Genomic DNA, 11,997 nt, shown 5'->3' on the forward strand with positions numbered 1-11,997 from the left:
ACAATGCCAACCATGTGGATGTTAACTGTAGTTTAGGCACAGTATGGGGTTCAGAAGGAAGGGGGGTATTTGAATTTGGGAATGCAGATTTTACTTGACTTCGTAATTGGGGGAGGAGTCATAGCACTTTTCAGAGCCTATGTGCTACCAGTGACATTCAAGCCCCCTATATTTCCATTAACGGATGACAGACAAGAGTCGGGATTTGTTTTTTGGATGCAGAGTTGAATGCTATTGGTAGCAAATTGTAGTAAAGAACATTTTGGATCAGTTCTAGAGATGGCAGACTTGCAGATAAACGGGATCGGCGGGTCCCTGTTATCATTTTTTTAAAACCCAGTTCTGATTAAGAATCCAGTCCCTGTGTACATCTATGGGAATCAAAAACCAGAGATTAAAAATGTTGGTAGAAGGGATAAGGAGATAGGAGCGCGCGCAATCTACTTACCAAAGACCTGTCATGGCGGCAAGCTGCTTGCAGGTCATGCATTCCTTTCCAGATCAGCTAATTAACTTTCATTGAATATGCACTGCTTTCCTCGCCCACTGGTGCCTGTGATTGGTTGCAGTCAGCCATGCCCTCACACTGAGTGGCAGCAAGTCTGCATGTCACCTGACTGTTTCCATTCACAGGCGCTATGCTCCTCTATGTTGTAGGCCGGGTCACACTGGCGTATGGCATCTGATGCAAGAGCATTGGATGAGATATGCTAATGACTCTTGGCTCAGGCTCTAATGCGAGCGTGGTAAGAGTGTCATGTGACTGTGACCCAATCCTGCAATCAGATGACAGCTGCGGAGGAGAGGGAAGGATTCTCCTCCATTGTCAGCCTGTGCGTATATAGCACTGCACTTGGATAACATCCGAGTGCAGTCCGATATTTCTCTTGCACCCATAGACTTGTATGGGTGCGAGTGATAGAAGACTCGCAAACAATCGCAGCATGTTGCAATTATTTCCTCAGTCCGATTGTTGCTGAGGAAAACTCGCAAGTGTGAGCTGCAGCATTGTCTTACATGCGGCCGAGTGCAACGCAAGATTTTCTCACTGCTCTCGTGCGAGCCATACGTAAGTGTGACTCTGCCCATACAGTAAAATTAAATAAAAAAAATTGCTCAGTGTCCTGCCATATTATTATACCAGCACAGATAAAGCCCACGGCCACAGGCTGCAGGACCAGCCCTGCGCTAAATGTGCTGCTGAGAATTTTGCAGGAATCACATTTTTTAGAGATTTACATGGAAACCCCGATGAATGCGCTCAGTGTAGAGCACAGGATAAATATTAGCCATGCATTACTGCAATCTCTGGGGAGTAGAATGAACCAATGACTTTTTACAATGTTCACCTACCTTGCAGTGTAAGTGATAAGGAGGCTTTATTCCTTTTGGATATACGATTACAGCAATTAGGTTTCTAAAGCTTTTTATTTATTTTTTTTGGCTTCTACCACACTAAAAAATGCTTTCTGACAAAATAAAGTTTTTTTGCATTAAAAAATATTGAAAACTACAATTTTTTATTTTTCTGTTGTCAGAATCATGTGAGGGTTTGTTTTTTGCTCGATGAGTTGTACATTTTTTTGTTAGCATTTTGCACCACACAATATTATTTGATCGCTTTTATTCCACCTTTTAGTGAGGCCAAATTAAGAAGAAACATCAATTCAGAAATTTTTGTTTTATTAGTTTTTTTACGTTTACCGTGTTATAAAAGTAAATTAAATGCAACTTTATTCTTTGCGCTAGTAAAGATACAGTGATGCCACATTTATTTTTTCATGTTTTGCTGATTTTATACAATAAATAACTTTTTATAGAAAGAATTTTTTTTTTCCTGTTGGTGTATTATGAGAACTGTAGCTTTTTCCCTCTTCACCTCTTTTTTTTCACTTTTTTTACTTAGTCTCTATATGAGACATGAACTTTAATTAGTCTGATCGCTGGTATATCGTATTGCAATTTAACAGCATAGCAACTACTGGCATGGTCTAACAGGTTTGCCATAGCTGGCTGACCCAGAGGTCATCATCACGACCTTTGGTTGCCGTGGCAACAATTGGGCTCTTACTAAGGGTGGAAACACATCTATGCGAGTAAAATCGATCTGACTGGGCTGAAAAAAACTCGGCTGATTTTAGTTCACGTTAGGTGCGAGTGCAACGCAAGTGCGATGCTTTTTGCTCGCGTGTGTGTTGCGATTGCGATGCTAGTTTCATGCAACATCTTAATTAGATAAAAGCTATTACACATGTGTCATTTAATTAACCTATGGGAATGTGCTGTCACATTCATCTAATGAGCGAAGTTACTGCCAGACTCGCAAATGTGAACACTGGTGCGCGTGTGTGATGCTACTTTTAATCCCCTTCCAAAGGAAATCATTGGGACAAATGGTGCGAGAAACTCGCAAAAAAGCAGCATGCTGCGATTTTTTCTCGGTCCGATTTGGACTGAGAAAAAAATCGCAGATGAGAGCTGAATCATTGACTAACATGTGTCCGATTTCAATGCGAGTTTTTATCGCATTGCTCTACTGCGAGAAACTCGCAAGTGAGAAGCAGCCCTAAGACGTTGTGGGAGTGTTGATCAGACGCAGGGAGCACATTCTCTCTCCCAGCTACCTAAATGTTGCAATTGAGATCAATCATGGCATTTAGGGGATTAACCCCTTCATCCCCGGGGCACTTTCCGTTTTTGCGTTTTTCTTTTTTGCTCCCCTTCTTCCGAGAGCCGTAACGTTTTTATTTTTCTGTCAATCTTGCCATATGAGGGCTTGTTTTTTGCGGGACAAGTTGTACTTTTAAATGAAACCGTAAGTTTTACCATATGGTGTACTGGAAAACAGCAAAAAAATTCCAAATGCAGAAAAATTGCAAAAAAAAGTGTGATGGCACAATAGTTTTTGGGAAGTTTTATTCACGGTGTTCACTATATGGTAAAACTGATGTGTGGGTATGATGCCTGACGTCGGTGCGAGTTTGTAGACACCAAACATGTATAGGTTTACTTGTATCTAAGGGGTTAAAAAAAATTCACAAGTTTGTCCAATAAAAGCGGCCCACGTTTTGCGTCATTTTCCGAAACTCGTAGCGTTCTTATTTTTTGGGATCTATGGCTCAGTGATGGCTTATTTTTGCGTCTCGAGCTGACATTTCTAATGTTTCCATTTTTGCGCAGATGCTATGTTTTGATCGCCTGTTATTGCATTTTGCGTAAAACTTGCGGCGACCAAAAAACGTAATTTTGGCGTTTGGAATTTTTATGCCACTACGCCGTTTACCAATCAGATTAATTGATTTTATATTTTGATAGATCAGGCATTTCTGAACTCGGCGATACCAAATATGTGTATATTTATTTATTTTTTAACCCTTTAATTTTCAATGGGGGGAAAGGGGGGTGATTTGAACTTTTAGGTTTTTTTTTTTTTTTATTTTTTAAAACTTTTTTTTTACTTTTTTTTATTTTACTAGTCCCCCTACGGGGCTATAGCAATCAGCAATCCGATCGCTATTATCTATCTGCTGATCACAGCTATACAGCTGTAAACAGCAGATACAGTCACTTTGTTTTTCCCTCTGCTCTCGGCCGAGGGAAAACGAAAGTGAAACATCATAGCTGCAGGCGTCATCACATGACCCTGTGCTACGATGGCAACCACTGATAGTCACGTGATCACGCACGTGACTTCCGGTGGGGGCGGCAGTAAGTAAAAAAACATGGCCGCGCGCATTTAGATTTTGCTGCCAGACATTGGCAGCAAGATTTAAGGGGTTAATGGCCTCGGGTGGAAGCGGGTGGAAACAGCTGATATGTGTGCCAACCACCGCTGCCTGCCCGCGGGAGGGGGCGGACCTTAACGGGACACGCTCCATGACGGATATATCCGTCTATGGTCGTGAAGGGGTTAAACAGCCCAGGACACTGCAGGCACCATTCCTAGCTATGAGAGCAAGGTCTCGACTGTCATGGAAGCCGAGCTCCCAGTGGCTCCTGTGCGTGATTGCAATGATGGAACCTGTATACGACCATGACATACAGATACATCAAATGTCATAAAGGTGTTAATAATAGCATTTTTTTTAAGCTTCACTCACTGCAATTAAAGACCAGGATACTCCATATCCTAATTTTGCTAGTAAAGAAGAATACTGGTAAAATAGTCTTGTGTGTCATATGTGGGAAAGCAATTTTTTGTAATCCCAAGTCTCAAAAATCCAGAAAATGTAATTCAATTGTGCATTTTGTTAACAATGTTATCATTTTTCTGTGCAAACATTTTTTTTGTTTTAATCCATTATTAGACTCGTATATTCCATCCAAATATATGTGCTTGCGGCAGGTGCTTGCTTTTAAGATGTGAAACTAACAAGCTTTTCATGTCTGTGCATGTTTTTGAAGGTACCTTGGGTACAAATTTTTTAAAAAAATGTCTTATGCAACAGACACATTTACATTTTTGTAATACCAGTTGTATCATTTCAAGTTGTCAATCTTACACCCAGCAACTACACTGCACTCTGTTGTGAAATTATAGCTGTCAGACGCATGCTGCCTAATGGCTGTTGCTGCAAATTACTTTGTGCCACCACATTAGCGCAATTGCTAACAGTGTCAGAATCTGGCAAAGTACCTTAATTGATGCAATTAATGGATGCGCCAATTCTGGGGCTGCTGCAAACTGCTATTTTTAGACTGGGAAGGGCCAAATAACCCTGAGCCTTCCTAGCCTGATAATACCAGCCTGCAGCTGTCTGCTTTACATAAGCTGGCTATCAAACACTTAAAAGGCACTAAAGGGTGCAAGTGTTCAACACTGCCTATATGTCTGGTCTAGTGTAAGCTCTCCCACCTACATCAACTCTCCCTGAACTGCTTCTAGAGGACACTGTGACCAGCATTGTGCCCCTGGTTCTCATATAAGACCTGATGATGGCTTACAGTGCTAGCAGGCAATCCCCACATGTAGATTAGTTACTTAATAGCCCAGCCGCAAAACATGCGGGGTCAAGACTCGGGCTTTCCCTCCAGCACTTACAATACTTGATCGAGGAACGCGCTTGCCTGAGCACCCCGATGCTCGATTGAGTATCAAGCAGTGCCAAAAATGCTCACTCAACAACAGTAGCAAGTCATATGCGCGGACTTTGGCAACTTGCGTGGAAGTTGTTTTGTACATTGCTGACATATGATTCTTTAACATTCTGTAAGCTTTACAAGAGAAAAATAAGTCATGAAAAACAAGACAGCCAACAATCTCAACAAGCCACAGTTATTCTTATTCTTCCTTTTTTCACGCTCAACTTTCTGCCAGGCTACCTGCACCCTCATGTAGCTCCAGGTCAGTGTCATTATCACCATCATCATTGTTATCCAATAATATTTTTTGGCATTTTCCAAGTCTGCCACCTCCTGCTTCTCCATTGCACAAAAAATATCAATAACTTGTGTGTTAAGGAAACAGGCATACAATCTCTATCACCAGTTGTTTTGCCAAATAAACTCATCTGATCAATTTGCTGATGTTCAGTTACTGCCATACCTCCTTTGAGTGTCAGATTCTATTCAAGAACAAATGGAGCCTCACGGGCAGATACCAAGATACCAAGACATCATTACTTCTGATATTTCTTTTATGAGCTCCAAAGCACACTGTATCTTTGATACTTGGAGCAGTAACTATGGACAGGGACGATACTTGAGTTTCCTGGTCCACTGAGTGAATGTTTGAATTGGCAGCAATTCAACACCTCAAAGGGATTGTTGTTGAAGTCTTTATGACTAGGAGCTATGTCTGCAGCAATTGCAGCAGGATTTGGAGAAGGAGGAAGATGAGGAGGTGAAGCAGCAGCAGATTGATTTGAAGGGTGATAGAGTTGGCACAGGTAAGAAAAATAGTTACAGTACCAGTATTGCTTACAGTCAGAATGAAAACAACAATGACACTGGCCATGACAGTCAACCGTTGCAGGAAAGTGACATAAGTGAACCAACGGGGTCCTCGGTTTATGCTGCCCAGCACTACAAGTTGTGTACTAGAAAGCTTGTAGGAGGACAAACATATTGTTACTATCAAGCCATGGGGTAACTATTGAATAGCCATGGTTTTAGACACTCACTATAGCAAAATGGGGGTATTTTTTGTGCTTCTATAAATGAATCAAGTTGGTTTGTTTATTACAGAGTCAGCTGTATTAACTAGTCTGCAAAGCGTTTGCCATAGGATGCCTGCTAATTGCAAGACTGACCAGCAGACTGGTTTGTCCTATCTGAAGACACAACTCTCCCATCCCCGAAACCAGCATTGGCCTAATAGTAACACCTACCATATCTTCGACATGAAGGCCTGGATGTTTTATATGCAATTGCAGAAAGCTAATGGTCTTCAGCAAACAAAGATGCAAAGGCTGAAGAACCAGGATCAGTCGCAACTAAAATGTGTCTTTTCTAAGGCATAAACTGTAAACCCCAATCCCATGACCTTGTGGATCAGCTGAATGGACTATTGACAAGAACTATCCTACTTTACTATAGAGATACTGTCATGTCAAACTTCTATTGCAATGTCAGAGAGGGTGTTCATTGCAGCAGATGGCTTTTCAGACTCAAGCAGACCATATTATCTGCCTAAAGCTTGGAAAACCTAACACTTTGTCAAAGGTATTCAGGCATGGAAAAGTGCTAAACTTCATTCACTCATGGTGGATATAAATTATTAAATCAAAAGTACCATCTGACTGCCTTACTGAACATTGCCTGACTTCTCAGCGGTAAAGGCCAATGCTCAATCGGTTATAACCTATTTGCTGACCATCATATCATTCCTACTGCAGTACTGCTGCTTGGGCTGCTGTTCCCATCTTACACTGACACACATTTCCTTGCCTACGCCATTCTAATTTTCTACTGTGCGGCTTCTGCCACTGCTCTGCACAGCCACACCAACCACACATCTCCTGGCTTCTTGCCCAATGTGTTTTATAGTGATAGACTGTAAAGCTGATCCTAAACTTAACCCCTTAACGACCGCGGGCCGTAAAATTACGTCCTAAATGACATAATCTTACTGCCCGCGGTCCTCCGGCGGCAGCATGCCGCGATCGGCACACATCTCAGCTGATTTTCACAGCTGAGATGTGTGCCTGCTAGGCACGAGCAGAATCGTTATCTGCTCGTGCCGATTAACCCCTTATATGGCGCTGTCAATACATGACAGCGCCATTATAAGCGCAATCGCGGTAAAGTTTTACTTACCGCCGAAACCGGAAGTCACGTGACGCGATCACGTGACTCCCGATAGTTGTCATGGTAGTACAGGGTCATGTGATGACTCCTGTACTACACATGAATTGGTTTCACTTTCGCTGTGCCCGGGGCACAGCAAAAGAGAAAGACAGCGTATCTGCTGTTTACAGCCTTCCAGCTGTGATCAGCAGATACTGCAGAGCGATCGGAATGCTGATCGCAATAGCCCCCTAGGGGGACTAGTAAAATAAAAAAAAAAAGTAAAAAAATAAGTTTTAAAAAATTAAAAAAAAAACAAAAAAACCTAAAAGTTCAAATCACCCCCCATTCGCCCCATTGAAAATTAAAGGGTTAAAAAAATAAAAAATATACACACATTTGGTATCGCCGCGTTCAGAAACGCCCGATCTATCAAAATATAAAATCAATTAATCTGATCAGTAAACGGCGTAGCGGCAAAAAAATTCCAAACGCCAAAATGACGTTTTTTTGTCGCCACAACTTTTGCGCAAAATGCAATAAGAGGCGATCAAAACGTAGCATCTGCGCAAAAATGGTACCGTTAAAAACGTCAGCTCGAGACGCAAAAAATAAGCCATCATTGAGCCTAAGATCCCGAAAAATGAGAACGCTACGGGTCACGGAATATGGCGTAAAACGTGCGCCACTTTTTTCGGACAAACTTCCGATTTTTTTTTAACCCCTTATATAAAAGTAAACCTATACATGTTTGGTGTCTACGAACTCGCACTGACCTGAGGCATCACACCCACACATCAGTTTTACCATATAGTGAACACAGTGAATAAAATATCTCAAAAACCATAGTGCTATCACACTTTTTTTGCAATTTTTCAGCATTTGGAATTTTTTTGCCATTTTCTAGTACACAATATGGTAAAACTGATGGTTTCATTTAAAAGTACAGCTCGTTCCGCAAAAAATGAGCCCTCACATGACCATATTGACTGAAAAATAAAAAAGTTACGTCTCTCAGAAAAAGAATGGCGAAAAAAAAAAACGGAAAGCGAAAAATCGGCCGGTCGTGAAAGGGTTAATCTTCTGACATACATACGTACATAAGCATCAAGAAAGAACTCATAAAATAGGGCTAACTGTTTGAAAGGTTTATTGTTAACAAGCCATTGCTTCTTCCTACTGAAAAAACAGCTGGCCTGTTCCTGCTTCCTAAAAAAACAAAAAAAATAATAATTACGATAGTAAACAAACTTGCTGCTTACTAAAATAGCTGGAACAACAAAACAGAATGCAGTATATGGCCAAATAATGATTATCTTTATTACATAGAATGCAATAAAATTACAAAAGATTAAAAATTGAAAAGTGGTCAGACAGGTGTAGAGGACCAACAAAACCCGATATTTCATTCAATATTAGCAAATTATTGCCCAGTTAATATATGGGACTAACATGTAATCTCAACCCTATTTTAAAATGTGCAATTTTTATTAATATTCATTAAAATGTACCCACAAACAGACACACAAACATATAAATGAGAATGGATCACGTTATCCTTGTAAATAACCAAGGTGTTTTATATTCACACTCACTTTAGGAAAGGGAAGGGAAACTAATATAGCCCTATGAGGGTAGTGTATCCCTACCTGACAACGGAGGGTATGACACCATAAGTTACCAGGCGCCCCCGTTCCACGTCGGCTCTCCCTCTACCTGACCCTGATATAGGGATGGGATGGAAAGCTCTATAGTGGTGCTTGCACAGTACAATATATATGAGTTCCCAAATTGTAATACTCCTCCCTGTATGTTTTCCTTAGATAAAAAAGGTATCAATTTACTGATCTATAACCAGGAATTCCTATTCATGATACTAGCACTGTACAAGATGTATAGACTTTTATTCCTAATAAATTATCTTTATGCAAGGTAGTGATCCATAAGAGTTATTTACAACCACATATGTTACAGGGTTGTATACCCCAAAAGTATATTACAGTCACCTAGAGTCATATCACAAGGGGCTCAGATAATCTCCCCATTATACCCCAGGAGCTGAAAGAAAAATGGGATACAGACACCCCTGCAAATTACTGCAAAATAGAAAAGGTTGCTCCAATCATATTCTATATAATATAGTATAACAGGGACAAAAGATGAATTACTTCCCTGAGAAGCAGGAATCCAGGCCTGCCAGGCCTCAACGCGTTTCTCCTCTCCCTTCAGAGGTTTATCAGCAGGCTAAGGGGAGACGGCAGCGGGTCCTGTTCAATAACAATCCATGGCTGTAAGCCTTGGTTATTTACAAGGATAACGTGATCCATTCTCATTTATATGTTTGTGTGTCTATTTGTGGGTACATTTTAATGAATATTAATAAAAATTGCACATTTTAAAATACGGTTGAGATTACATGTTAGTCCCTTTTTGAGCACTCTACCCATCTATTTAACTCTGTTAGTTTTTTTCAGTTAATATATGAAATAATTTATAAACCAAATGGTAATATAAAAAGGGCAAAAAATAGCAAAAAATAAGTAGCAAAAAATAAGTGACAAAAATAGCAGCCTACTGTATTTGGAGGGGCACAGATTGTATATAATGGTATATGTAAATTGGATGATACACTAAATTGCACTATAAAATTATTAAATTATAAAATTATTATAAAATAATTTATGCAATATTATAAATAATATTTTATTATAATAAAGTGCTAGGGACTAAATTAACTTGATTCAATAAGGAACTTGGAGTGGCAGGACCAAACAGACCCTTGTAAGGCTGAGACCGCACTTTGCGTTTCCACCTGTGTTTCAGGTGCTTTTTAGGTCCGTTTTGAGAAGCACCTTTTTCATGCTAAAATGCATGTGTTTTGATTTTCCAGCAAAGTCAATGGAAAATGGTGATTCTCAGACCGCACTTTGCGTTTCTAAACGCTGCATTTAATTTGCATATTTTGTGGCAAAAACCATGCGTTCAAAGAAGCAGCATGTCAATTGTTTTTGCCATTTTGGGTGCGTTTTGCTAACATTGAAGTCAATGAGAAATGGCAAAAACCAAGATTCCTTCAAATTCCTGCGTTTTATCTGCTGCTTTTTTAGTGCAGAAAACATGAGTTTTTGACTACCAAAACGCATGCTTTTTGGACTTCAAAATAATGATTTCATATGTCCCTTTATACACACACATAATCCGACAATTACATTTGAGAAGAAAAATATGCATTTATTGCTATATTAGCGATGTATATTACCGCTATAATTTTTTTAAATATATCTATTTTCATTATCTTTTCCATTAATATAGATTTGTTCCTTTTTTTTCTCTTTTTTCATTCTGTATGACAGCTTAAACTTTATTTAGCAGTGTCTTGTTGTTCAAAACGCATCTGTCAAAACGCAGGTGAAAAAGCATGCAAAAAGCGCTGAAAATACATCAAAAAAGCGGTAAATACGCATGCGTTTTCAGCACTAAAGTTCTGAAAAAGGCAACTTTAGTCAAATGAATTAAGCCAAAAACGTGCGTTTAGAAATGCAAGTAGGTGAACGCAAAGTGCGGTCTCAGCGTAAGTGAGGTTTTATTTCAGCCTCCATTATACTTTGCTTTGGGCTATTCAAATCGCTATAGATTGCTTTATAGCTATATGTGTATCCTATATACTCTTAATGAGATTTAAGCTTGCACATTGCAATTTGGATACTACATATTTTGCACTTAGCACTTCTACCACAAAAGGTTCTCTTGATTCCTAAATGTGATTAGCACGTTGCCCTTTATAAAATTATTTTATATTGGTTCCTTATTGAATCAAGTTAATTTAGTCACTAGCACTTTATTATAATAAAATATTATTATTTATAATATTGCATAAATTATTTTATAATAATTTTATAGTGCAAATTAGTGTATAATCCAATTTATATATACCATCATATACAGTCTGTGCCCCTCCAAATACAGTAGGCTGCTATTTTTGTCACTTATTTTTTGCTATTTTTTGCCCTTTATATATTACCATTTGGTTTATAAATTATTTCATATATTAAATGAGCAATAATTTACTAATATTGAACGGAATATCGGGTTTTGTTGGTCCTCTACACCTGTCTGACCACTTTTCAATTTTTAATCTTTTGTAATTTTATTGTATTCTATGTAATAAAGATAATCATTATTTGGCCATATACTGCGTTCTGTTTTGTTGTTTCTGATTGTTATGAGTTCATGGCCCACTGTATAATTGTAGAAGTGTGTTCTGTGTTTAGTAAAATAGCTGTCATGATCCAGGACTGGTATTCTCCGCTCCAGAGTTTCACAGACCTGGTCATGTCAGGGGGTAACTCCCATCAGCCTCATTCTGGTTTCAGGAGACACTATATATGGTCTCTGAACCTGCATTCCTGTGCTGGTTTTAGTTTTGATCTGCAGCCTGTGACTGGCTCTGGTGAGATTTCCTGTTTGATCTGACTCCTTGTTACCGTGCCCTGACCTGTACCCTTCACCCGTTCGTCAGTCTATCCCTCTCCCTGACTTCCTGCTCCTGTCTGTTTGTATTTCCCTCTGCATACCTAATCTCCCGACTTCTGAATGACTTCTGTTTTCTGGCTTGATTTTTATCCTCCCTTTGCTGTGACTTGACTCTCCTGGCTAGACCCTGACTGTTTGTCTACTCTATTTCCCCCTGGTGGTTCTCCTGTTAGCGGCTTGCTGAAGTTACTTTGCTGTACTTCAGCTGCCTTTCTGTTACAGTGTTTCTTTGTCTCT

The sequence above is a fragment of the Anomaloglossus baeobatrachus genome, chromosome 1 (genome assembly GCF_048569485.1).
Source record: "Anomaloglossus baeobatrachus isolate aAnoBae1 chromosome 1, aAnoBae1.hap1, whole genome shotgun sequence".
Classification (NCBI taxonomy): domain Eukaryota; kingdom Metazoa; phylum Chordata; class Amphibia; order Anura; family Aromobatidae; genus Anomaloglossus; species Anomaloglossus baeobatrachus.